Source organism: Cervus canadensis, chromosome 19, assembly GCF_019320065.1.
Source record: "Cervus canadensis isolate Bull #8, Minnesota chromosome 19, ASM1932006v1, whole genome shotgun sequence".
In the NCBI taxonomy this organism is placed as follows: domain Eukaryota; kingdom Metazoa; phylum Chordata; class Mammalia; order Artiodactyla; family Cervidae; genus Cervus; species Cervus canadensis.
Genome location: NC_057404.1, coordinates 55,665,267 through 55,677,737, shown reverse-complemented (window position 1 = coordinate 55,677,737; position 12,471 = coordinate 55,665,267). Strand labels below are relative to the sequence as shown.

General features: G+C 39.2%; 1 pseudogene; it reads left to right on the top strand.

The window, feature by feature from the left end:
* The first annotated feature begins 767 nt into the window (after window positions 1-767).
* On the top strand, window positions 768-1,399 carry LOC122422150 (annotated as a pseudogene).
* The last annotated feature ends 11,072 nt before the right edge of the window (window positions 1,400-12,471 follow it).

Here is a 12,471-nt window from a genome sequence, read left to right as displayed (position 1 = left end):
TATATATGGCTTTTGTTATGTTGAAGTACATTCTCTTTATGTCCACTGTTGAGAGTTTTAAATTGCAAATGGATGTGAATTTCCATCTGTTTTCATCTGTCAAAATTATATTCAGTTTTACTTTGCTTAAATATTTCTTGTTCTGTGAAACTTTTCATTACTTCATTACTCCAACTGGATTTTATTTTTTTTTTCCCTTTTTGTGACACTTTAGTACTTAACCAGCATTTTTCTTATGGTATCCTAACTACATTATAAACTCCCTGTGGTGCAGGACTGTGTCTAACACTTATTTGAAATGCCTAGCAGAGTGACTCATGTTAAATGGGCACTTAATTGCATTATCAGATGCTTTGGGTACTCAATATGTATTTCAGAAATTTAGTAAATTTTATGTTTATTCTAAAAAGTCACTTATCTCCAGGAGATGGAGTTTAGTTTCCCTTCCCTACCCCCATACCATCTTTAATATGGGCTGTGCTTAGCAACTTTCTCTCAAAGGGTAGGGTAAGGCAAAATGGGGAAAGCATAACTTTACAGTAGAGAAATCTGGTAAATACTATCTAAGCCAGGTAAGCAATATCAGCAACAGTGATAAGTCATATCAATAGTTCGAACCCTGATAAGATATGATGAGAACACTTCACCTCCTTCTGTGTTATTCTTCCTCAAAGCCCTAACCTCAGTCTATCCATGAGAAAAGCATCAGCCAAAAGCAAATTGATGGATGTCCTCCTCCTGATTGGTCTGTGTGGTTTCTTTCTGAGAACTGCCAATAGCAATATGTCTTCAAGGAAATTTGAAAATTGGGCATCCTGCCCCCCAGTTCAAAGCAACAAGCGTTATGCCAGATGATCAATTCAAAGATACCAGTCCATCTGACTACAAAGGGAGATACGACGTGTTCGTCTCTTCTTACCCTCTTGACTTAGCCTTTGTGTGCCCCGTGGAGCGCATTGCTTTCAGCGATAGGGCGGAAGAATTTAAGAAACTCAGCTGCCAGGTAACTGGTGCTTCCGTGGTTCTCACTTCTGTCACCTGGTGTGGGTCAGCATACCCAAGAAAAAAGAAAGCCTGGGGACATGCACATTCCCTGATATCAGAGCCTGAGCACACTGTTGCTCAGTACTGTGGGGTCTTAAAGGCTGATGAGGGCTTCTCATTCAGGAACCTTTTTATTACTGATGATGAAGGTATCTTTCGACAGATTACCATAAACGACCTTCCTGTTGGCCGCTCTGTGGATGAGAGACTGAGACTAGTTCAGGCCTTTCCAGTTCACTGACACACATGGGGACCTGTGCCCAGCTGGCTGGAAGCCTGGTGGTGATACCAAGAAGCCTGATGCCCAGAGCAAAGAATATTTCTCTAAGCAGAAGTGAGTGCTGGGCCATTTTAGGGCCAGGCTGCAGTAGGTGGCCATGAGAGCAAAACCTCTTTTGTACTGTTGTCATGAAAACACACTCAGTCCAGATGTGTGGGACAACACTGGACTTTCCTGCAGGGGCTGGAGGCCAGCCTTTCTTCCTCTGAAGAAGGCCTGAGCTGTGTTATGGGGCAGGCTAGCTGATGTGTGCAGTAGTACGATATCACTTTTGATCTTTTGTAGTTTTATTAAACTTGAACTGAGAAAAAACATCAAATTGATGGGCATACTTTAGGATTCTCTAAACTGTGCTCAAAGCTGTTATGCTCATGAAAAACAAATTCTGAAAAACACCAGAGGAGAGGAGACGTAATGACTAAAGGCAATGTGGGATCCTCAAGCCAAAAATGGACATTAATGGAAAGCTAGTGAAACTGGAATAAAGTGTGGGCTTTAGTTAACAGTAATGTGCCATTCAGGTGGCTCAGTGGTCAGGAATCCGCCTGCCAATGCAGGAGACACAGGAGATGCAGGTTTAATCCCTGGGTCAGGAATATCAACCCACTCTAATATTCTTGCCTGGGAAATCCCATGGACAGAGGAACCTGGTGGGCTACAGTCCATGGGATTGCAGAGAGTTGGACAGGACTTAGTGACTGAGCCTGCAGGCATGCTGGTTTCTTAGTTGTACATGGTGTCATAAGATGTTAACAGTAGGGGATATTGGATGAGGGGTGTCTGGGAACTCCCTGTACCATTTTTGTACATTTTCCTGTAAATCTGAAACTATTTTTACAATAAAGCTTGATAAAAAGTTGTGATTTTTATTTTATTTTCATTTTAAGAAGTGGCACATTTGTGATGATATCTCTCAGTGTGAAATTTGTGGCTAAGATGGCAGTATTTCTACATTTATTTGAGGGGATTCAAGATCATACCTAATGAGTTTAGCTGCTGTTCAATCTTTGAGGCTTAGAGTGAGTTCTCAGGAGAGAGAATGTGGCAATAGAGGAATTAAAAATTGATTATAAGTAAAGTTTAGTTTAAGGACTTTAAAGGTAGACTGGAGGTGGAGCCATCAGACTGGTAAAATGATGGTTGGAAAATACTTAAATTCTGCATTGGCTACATGGACTGGATTCTGTACATTTGTTATAGAATACTCATTCTTCAACTATACTACCTCCTTCTTCCTTTTAGGGTTTTAGGGTAGAAACTTTGGTAATCATCAGGGAAGCAAAATTTACATAACTGCACATCTCTCATATGAATGTTGAGATAAGTGGGGGAAAATACAGTCAGGAAATGGCCTGCGAGTCTGTTTTCACATTCAGACACTTAGGAAACTTAAACTTGCAACTGGTGTTCACTAGCAGTGTGACTTGGCAGCAGCAGCAGCAGTGTGATACTGCTGGTAACAAATTGTGATAGAAGCATAGTATTTAGACAGGAGGAGATAGAAAAGCTTTTCTTCTAGAACATCTCTTAGTCTCTCCCTTTTCTTGCCACCCTTAATGTGTACTCTTAGTGCCTTATGTTTTTAAAAATTGTTCATCAGTAAATATGTAATGAATTCCTTCTCCGTTATTTTTACTGAAATGTTTTTTTCAGTTCTGGACATTTGTTTTTTTCAGTCAGGCTCCTCTGTCCATGAGATTCTCCAGGCAAGAATACCGGAATGGGCTTCTGTGCCCTCCTCCAGGGGATCTTCCAGATTCAGGAATCAAACCGGCGTCTCTTATGTCTCCTGCATTGACAGGCAAGTTCTTTACAGGTAGTGCCACCTGGGAAGCCCTAAATGTTTATAAGACTCCAGCAGATGTTTGTTTATCAAACATGTCCCTTGCCTCAAAACTACAATGAAATTGAGTAACTTATAGTCAGTGATAATCACAATTTTCTCAAATTATTCCAAGCTCAAAGCCTAGGAGTTATCTTAGATTTTTTTTTGCCACTTTATTTTTTAATTGAAAGATAATTGCTTACAGAATTTTTCAGTTTTCTGTCAAACATCAACAAGAGAAAAGAAAAAAAAATCAACAAGAATCAGCCATAGGTACACACATGTCCCCTCCCTCCCAAACCATCCTCTCATCTTCCTCCCCATCCCACCCTTGTAGATTGTCACAGAGCCCCTGTTTCTATCCTCCATTTTCAATTTCTAGTGTGTTTCTATATCATTCAACATATTTGTTATCTATTGCTGAGTTTCAAATTAGCCTAAAGCATGGTGGATTAAGACAATTAGTTTTTATCATCTCATGCAATTTCTGTAGATCAGGAATCCATAGCACCTAGGTTGCCTCAGTGTATCTTTGAAGTTGCAGTCAGTATGTTGCTGGGGCTGTGGGATCCTCTTGGATCCTCTTCCAAGCTCACTCCCAGCTTGGCAAGTGAATGCTAATAGTTGGCAGGAGGACTCAAACCCTCAGGTGAATCTCCCTAGAGCTGCTTGAGCGTCCTCAAGGTACCGAAGTTCGGTTTTCCCCAAAGTGAGTGATCCAAGAGACAAAAGAGTCCCAATGTTTTTTTATGACCTACTCGGAGAAGTTAAGCACTACCACTTGTTAGAGGGCTTGCCAGGTGGCGCTAGTGGTAAAGAACCCACCTGCCAATGCAGGAGAGACTTAGGTTTGATCCCTGGGTCAGGAAGATCCCCTGGAGGAGGGCATGGCAACCCACTCCAGCATTCTTGCCTGGACCATCCCAGGAGCCTGGTGGGCTATAGTCCATAGGGTCGCAAAGAGTCAGACATGACTGAAGCTACTTGGCACGCACAAGCACACACTTATTAGAAGTGAGTTATTAGCTTCAACTCCACAAAAAGGGAGGGAAATTAAACTTCATCTCTTAAAGAGGGAAATGTAAGTATCTGTCAACTTAAGTTAAAGCTGCCACAATCAGAATGGGTGAGACTGTGTTGCAGTTAGGAACAATCTAAAGTCTCAGTGGCTTAAAATCAGAAAGGTTTGTTTCTCGTCATGTTCTTGGCCATTTAGGGATTCAGACCAGTGAGACTTTCACTTTTGTAATGTTTCTAGGCAACATGAAAGGAGAAGGGAAGGCAGAGAATCACACTTGTTATTAAAGGCTTCCATTTTGAAGTGGGCCTTGTCACATTGCTTCATATTTCTGGGACCAAAGCAAGTTGCATGGCCATGCATAACTTCAAAAGGGTGGGGAAATGGAACCATACTATGTGTTTAGGAGGAGAATCAGATATGTCAACAAATAGCACTAATGATTTATACAGTTACAGTGTTACAACCTTTTTTTTTTTTTTCACAATTTTATATCTACCCTTTTTCTCTATTGTCATACTGCTAATCTAAGATAACATATCTCTGTTGTCTCCTTACTTTTCTAATTCCCCCTTTCCAATCAAGTGAGTATATTCCTGAAAGGTTAAATTTAGTGAAATTGTGTTTTCTCCATGTTAGTCACCTGCTACAGAGACTGTAATGGCTTACCCAGGTCAAATTCCTCATCCCTGGACAACATACAATGTATGTTACATTTAGCATGCTCCTCTCTATTTTTTTCATGCTATTTCATACTGTAGATGATATTTCCTTCCTAGCCATCCTTTAAGACACATTTCAGTTTTTATTTTTTACAGGAGCTTTTCTTCTAGAACATCTATTAGTCTCTCCCTTTTCTTGCCATCCTTGATGTTTATTCTTTGTGCCTTATATTTTTAAGAATTGTTCATTAGTAAATATGTAATCAATTCCTACTACTTACCATACATAGGCCCTGTTCTAGGTGCTGGGGTAAGAGCTGTAAGCAAAGCAGGTCCACGTTTTTACTCGCAGAGCTTATAGATTTTAATGGCAGAAAAAAGACATCAAGTAGTGTTAGAGTTCTGTCAGAGGAGCAGGACTACTACCAAAAGTCAGATCACAAATGGCTAGGTGGAGGAAGCACAGAAAGCTGGGAACTTCAAGGATGAACTGGAACCCGTGGGAATGGATTGGAGTTTGCACACACCTTTGATGACGGAGGTGATCTTCCCGAGGAGCCAGTCCTTTGTCACGGACTCAAGAGTTACTGAAATTGGAAGAGAATCCCTGGAGTTGAAGGTTGGGACCTGGCTGCTGCCTCACACCTACAAGATGAGCTGACAGAAGAGGCGACAACGTGCATGATGTGTAACAATGCCTGGTACCTTGCACTGGCCCTCCTGGTGTAAAAGTACATGACTGCTTACACCTGTCAGATCTCAGGCAGAACACCTCTGTGGCTCATACTATCCCGGAAATCTTCAGGGAAGGAAGTGAAAATGTACTATCAGCTTAACTAAGTTGACAGCATAGAAACCAACCACAATAAGTAAATTATATGGTATGTTAAAGTCGATAAGTGCTGTGGAGAAAAATAAGGATGAGGATGAGGAGTCTTTGAGGGGTAGGAATTGTAATTTTAAAAGGCGTGTTCACAGAAGGTCTCACTGAGCAGGTGACATTAGGTCAAAGACTTGAAGAAGCTGTGGGAGTGAAATGTGCTGCTATCTGGAAGAAGAACAGTCTAAGGGACCAGTGCTCCCCGAGTGGCACCAAACCTGTGTGGTGGACACCCTTCTACAAGGCTCCCAGTGAGCCCCCTGCATGTCACTCCCTCCCTTATGCAGTCCCCTTCCCTGGAGCTGCGAAGAGTTGAGATGCTACTTCTGTGGTTAGATAATAAAAGACTCTGACCTGCGTCTTGCCCCATTCTTTCTCTTGATCCTATATTGGAGAGGCATATGTGGCAAAGAACAGAGAATGACCTATGGCCCACATCCAGTAAGGAATTAAGGCTGTCAGACCAATAGCTCATAGCATCCTGTCAACAGCCAGGTAACCAAGCTTGGAAATGAATCTTTAAACAAGCCGAGCCTTGAGATGACTATAGCTGTAGCTGTTTGTTGCAGTCTGTGACAGATGCTAAAGCAGAGAATCCACCTAGGTCATACCTAGATTTCCTGACCTACAGAAAGTGTGTGAGATGAGGTGTGTTTTTTTTTTTTTTTTTTTGAGATGAGGTTTTTTTAAGTGAGTAAGTTTGGGGGTAATTTGGTATTCAGCCATCAATAACTCACATACTTGGTAAAGTCAAGGAACAAATGAGATCAGTTTGGATGGAGTGGAGTAAGGAAGTAGGAAGTGAAGTTAGGTAATAAGCTACCTGGTACCTTATAAGTCATTGTTCAGTTTTTAGGTTTTTTTTGTTTGAGGAAATTCGGTAGCCATTGGAGAGTTTTGAATAGGGAAGTGACATGATATGACTTTGGATTTACATGTTGAAAAGTCATGTCAATGAACAGAGAAAGAGCAGTGGTGGAAATAGGGTTGGAGCAGGAAAAACTAGTTAAGCTAATGCACTGATTCAGATGAGAGTGATGTTGGCTTAGTGGTACTAGCGGAGGAAATAAATGATTCAATTCTGGATGTATTTTTATGGTAGAGTGGACAGTATTTGATGACTGATTGGATATAGGATATGAGAGAAAGGGACTGTGGTATAAGAAAAATGGCTCCAAGATTTTTGATTACAAGCTGAGATGATGATGACTAGGGAGTAGCAAGTTTAAGAGGAGGTGTACTCAGGAACATAGTTTGGTACACGTTAAGTCTGAGATGCCGTTTAAACATTCACATAGAATTGTTAATTGTTGAGTGAGGTGTTCACATATGAGTATGGAGTTCTGGGGAGAGATCTGGGCTGGAGAAACAAATATGGGAGCTGTCACAGTGGCACTTACAGCCACAAGATTGGATGCTAATGTCAGGGGACAACATATAGACAGAGAATAGGATCAAAGATTGAGCCTTTGGGCATGTCCACATTTATCTACCGGGAAAACTATCAGGAGCCAGGCAAGGAGATTGAGAAGTGAAGTAAGGAAGCATGTGGTATCCTGAAAGTTGAGAAAGTTTTTCACATAAAGAGGGAGTGATCAACTGTTCATGGTACAAGTAAAATGGGAGTTGAGGAATGACTATCAGATTTACTGTGTGGAGGTCAGTTAAGAATAGGACCTTGTTAAGAATAGTTTCATATAGAAACAGACTCACAGACATAGAGAAGAGTCTTGTGATGGCCACAAGGCAGGGAGGGGGTATTGGAGAGATGGATTGGGAGTTTGAAGTTAGAAGATACAAACTGTTATAAATAGAATGGATAAACAATAAGGCCCTATTGTATAGCACAGGGAGCTGTCTTCAATATCCTGTGATAAATTATAATAGGAAAGAAAGTGAAAAAAAGAAACAAAATACAGGTAACTGAGTCACTTTGCTGTGCACCAGAAACTAACGCAGCATTGTAAATCAGCAATGCGTTAATAAAATAAAATTTTAAAAAAGTTTCAGAATGGAAGGAGTACAGTCAGTGACCATGGATTTGGATGATTCATCTGAGGAATTATACTATACAGGGGATGAACAGTAGGACAGTGTTTCAGAGGGATGTGGGATGAAGGTTGGTTAATTTCTAAGCATGGGAGAATGTAAAGTGTGTTTGTATTCTGATGGGAATGATCTGGTAGAAATGAAGAAAACTGGTTATGCAAGAGACGGTTGGTGAATTACCTGGTTGATGAGGTGGAATCTTGTGCATGAAACAGGAATAGCTTAAATGGTAGTTCAAGCAGTTCATCTATCGAAGCAGGAGTAACAGTACAGATACTGCTGAGTGATGTGCTGTGTGAACTTTTGAATGATCTCTTCTATTCATTTTTTCCCTTTTTTCAGAGTAATACAAAGCAAGGTCATCAACTGAGTGTGAGGATGAGGGAGGGAGTGCTGGATATTTGAGGAGAGAGGAGAAGTTCTAGTTAGGAGGTAGTGTGAATAGACTAAGACATGTATCAGGGTTCCTGGGTCACATGAGGGGCTCACTTCAGTTCTTGTAATGAATTTAAATGCATTTAAAAAAAAAACAACAACTGGGGGCTTCCCAGGTGGCACTAGTGGTAAAGAAGGCCCCTGCCAATGCAGGAAGGAACCCTCCCTGGGTCAGGAAGATCTCCTGGAGGAGGGCATGGCATCCCACTGCAGTATTCTTGCCTGGAGAATCCCATGGACAGAGGAGCCTGGTGAGCTGCAGTCCATAGGGTCACAGAAAAGTCAGATACGACTGAAGTGGCTTAACATGCACAAATAAAAAACTAGCACGAATGTATATTTTTCCACACCAAGCTTAGCAGCAAAGGTGTAAGTATAAAGCTGACAGAGAGTTGGAATTAACTCAGGTTGAGGTTTGCCAAGAAAGGAAACAAAATGAAAGAAGGCAAAGAAAAAAAAAGTAGAAGAGAGTACATTAATTTGCCATGAAATTTAAGCTAGGTGAAGAGGGATGGCAACACATGAGCTGAGGGAGGATCACTGGAAATGTAAATAGGATGAATGAATCTTGAGGTGACGGTGAGTCAAATTTTGGAGCTGGGAGACTGGAGTAAATGACTTGAAATATCTGTAACACACACATATATTGGGAGGTTTAGCAAACGTCTGCTGAGACGTTTTTTGGTTCCGATGACAAACTGTGGAGTTGCCGGGTGTTCAGTGATCTTAAATTGGCCTCCATCACCTCAAGAATGATTGCTTCCCTTGGTTGTAGAAATGTGCATATCAGTGAGATGTTGCACTCTTGTTTTACTAAATATTTAACATCTCAAAGCTTTTTCTTTCCTTTCTTCTCAGACAGACAACATGTAATCCTTGATTTTTGGTTTAATCTATTTACTAATAAGGCCTTAAGTTTTTTTGATTTGTTTGCCTTTATGCAAAAGAAGATTATTTAATACATAGTATATAAATAGAGTATATTAAACTGAAAGATATTATTACTGTTTTATAGTATATAAGCTAATAATCTAATGCTTATATACTTGACATTAATGTAAGTTGAAAACGGTCACTTGCTAAAATTCTGTTTTCCTTTATTTTCTCTTATAATAGGCTTTATAGATGTTTGTGATGTCAAACATTTACTCTAGTGCTCTAAATATTATTAATACCTGTATCAGTGAAAAGATAAGCTTATGTTTATGTAAAACTTAATAGGATGGAAAAGACAAGCATTCTTTTTTATGAGGCCACTAGGTGGCACTGGTGCCCTGTTAAGTCTGTCTAACACTAGATTTTTTTTTTTTCTTTCTTTTTCTTTTTTTAATATTGGAGTACAGTTAATGTCCCCTGGAGAAGGGAACGGCAGCCCACTCCACTATTGTCTGGAAAATCCCATGGACAGAGGAGCTTGGTGGGCTACAGCCCATGGAGTGGCAAAGAGTCGGACATGACTGAGCGTGCACGCACCGCATAGTTAATTTGCAGTGTTTTAGTTTTAGGTGTACAGCAAAAGTGATTCAGTTATACACATACATACATGTACTGACATATACACACTACTATATTTAAAATAGATAACCAGCAAGGACCTACTGTCTAGCAAAGGGAACTCTACTCATTGTAGTAACCTAGATGTGAAAAGAATTTGAACTAGTATGTTTAAAATTAAATACATTCATTTATTATTGTGCATGAGTGTTTATACATTCAGTTATTGAATGTGTGGATAATAACATGAAAATGTCAGAATATATAATGACTCTACAACCCTACCCTCTGGACTCCAGTTTTATACAGTAAATATCCATACTGAATGTTAAAAACCTTATAAGAGGAACAACTTTATCCAGATGCAGATTCTAAGAATATAATTAAAATATCGTGTAGTTTTGTATGCAAATTTGATGTATAGGTTTTTAAAATGCTATATTAAGTAGAGATTTAATTCATTACCTATTGTCTAAAGTGTTTAGGTTGATACATTTTTAAACTGGACTGTATGGAAGTGGAGAGTTATTCTCTTGGAGAAAAGAAGTATTTTTGCTCAATTTACCAGAGGACAAGGATGTAATCATATTCATCTTACCCACAGCAATACTTGATCCGTGAATGTGAGTGTTGAATGAGGAAACTGTGATGGTAAAAGTGAAAAAAAAATATATGTGGGAAATCATACACAGCGTTCAAAAGGAAAATTTCCAGCTAGTATATTAAAGCAGAAATGTATTTTTTGATTTGGGGCATATCTTACCTCTGTCTTTGCCAAAAGTTTTAAATTGAGGGTTTTCTTTCCCTCCTATGGGAATATATTTCAAGTTTTTATAACGGAAATCATTTTACAGAGAACATTTTGTGACAAACTTTGGAACTGATTCCTATTAATCAATGTTTATAATTGAAATAGATCTTCACTGTCTTAAATCTCAATATCAGAGGTTTACAACTTCTTGAGACTGTAAGGACTGTATTGAGTAATTTCTATTTGATCTTCAAAGAACTGACAGGACTCATATAATGTTCTGAAAAATTTTAGCTTGAGCTGAACCTAGAAAAATCTTAACACTCTTTTTTTAAATGAAAATAAGAGAATTTATGAAAATACTCCAATTTACTATATAAGATGTTTTAGTAGGTGTTTATTTATTCTCTCCAAGTAAATTTATAGAAAATCAAATAGAATTAATATTAGAGAAATGACTTTTCTATTTCTTTAATTTAAAAGTCTTTTACTTGTATGGTAATTTATACAAATGGATAATATGTCTTAGAAATCAGAGGAGTCCTCAGAGAAATCCCTGGAATTCAGTACATTTGATAAAAGCAGTGAAAATTTTGCAATACTCATCATTCCTTTTTAAAAAAAATTATTTATTTTTTAATTGAAGGATAGTTACTTTACAGAATTTTGTTGTTTTCTGCCAAATATCAACATGAATCAGGCATAGGTATACATATGTCCCCTCCTTCTTGAACCTCCCTGCCACCTCCCTCTCCATTTCACCCGTCTAGGGTATTACAGAGCCCTCTTTGAGTTCCCTGAGTCCTATAGCGAATTCGGATTGACTACCTATTTTACATATGGTAATTAAGTTTCCATGTTACTCTCTCCATACCTCTCACCCTCTCCTTCCTCCCTCCCCACCCCACTGCGTCCATAAATCTGTTCTCTATTTCTGTTTCTTCATTGCTGCCCTGCAAATAAATTCATTGGTACCATCTTTCTAGATTCCATATATATATGCATTAGTATGCAATATTTATCTTTCTCTGACTTACTTCACTCTGTATAATGTGCTCTAGGTTCATCCACCTCATTACCTGATTCAAATGTGTTTTTTTTTATGGCTGAGTATACATATTCCTTTGTGTATATGTACCACAGCTTCTTTATTCATTCATCTGTCTATGGACATCTAGATTGCTTCCATGTTCTAGCTATTGTACATCGTGCTGCAATGAAAATTGGGGTACATGTGTCTTTTTCAATTTTGGTTTCTTCAAGGTATATCCCTAGTAGTGGGATTACTGAGTCATATGGTGTTTTTATTCCTAGTTTTTTAAGGAATCTCCATACCGTCTTCCATAGTGGCTGTATCAATTTACATTCCCACCAACAGTGCAAGAGTGTTCCCTTTTCTCCACAACCTCTCTAGCATTTATTGTTTGTAGACTTTTTTGATGATGGCCATTCTGATCGGTGTGAGGTGATATCTGATTGTGGTTTTTTTTTTTTTAATTTTTTTATTAGTTGGAGGCTAATTACTTCACAACATTTCAGTGGGTTTTGTCATACATTGATATGAATCAGCCATAGATTTACACTTATTCCCCATCCCGATCCCCCCTCCCATCTCCCTCTCCACCCGATTCCTCTGGGTCTTCCCAGTGCACCAGGCCGGAGCACTTGTCTCATGCATCCCACCTGGGCTGGTGATCTGTTTCACCATAGATAGTATACATGCTGTTCTTTTGAAACATCCCACCCTCACCTTCTCCCACAGAGTTCAAAAGTCTGTTCTGTATTTCTGTGTCTCTTTTTCTGTTTGCATATAGGGTTATCGTTACCATCTTTCTAAATTCCATATATATGTGTTAGTATGCTGTAATGTTCTTTATCTTTCTGGCTTACTTCACTCTGTATAAGGGGCTCCAGTTTCATCCATCTCATTAGGACTGGTTCAAATGAATTCTTTTTGACGGCTGAGTAATATTCCATGGTGTATATGTACCACAGCTTCCTTATCCATTCATCTGCTGATGGGCATCTAGGTT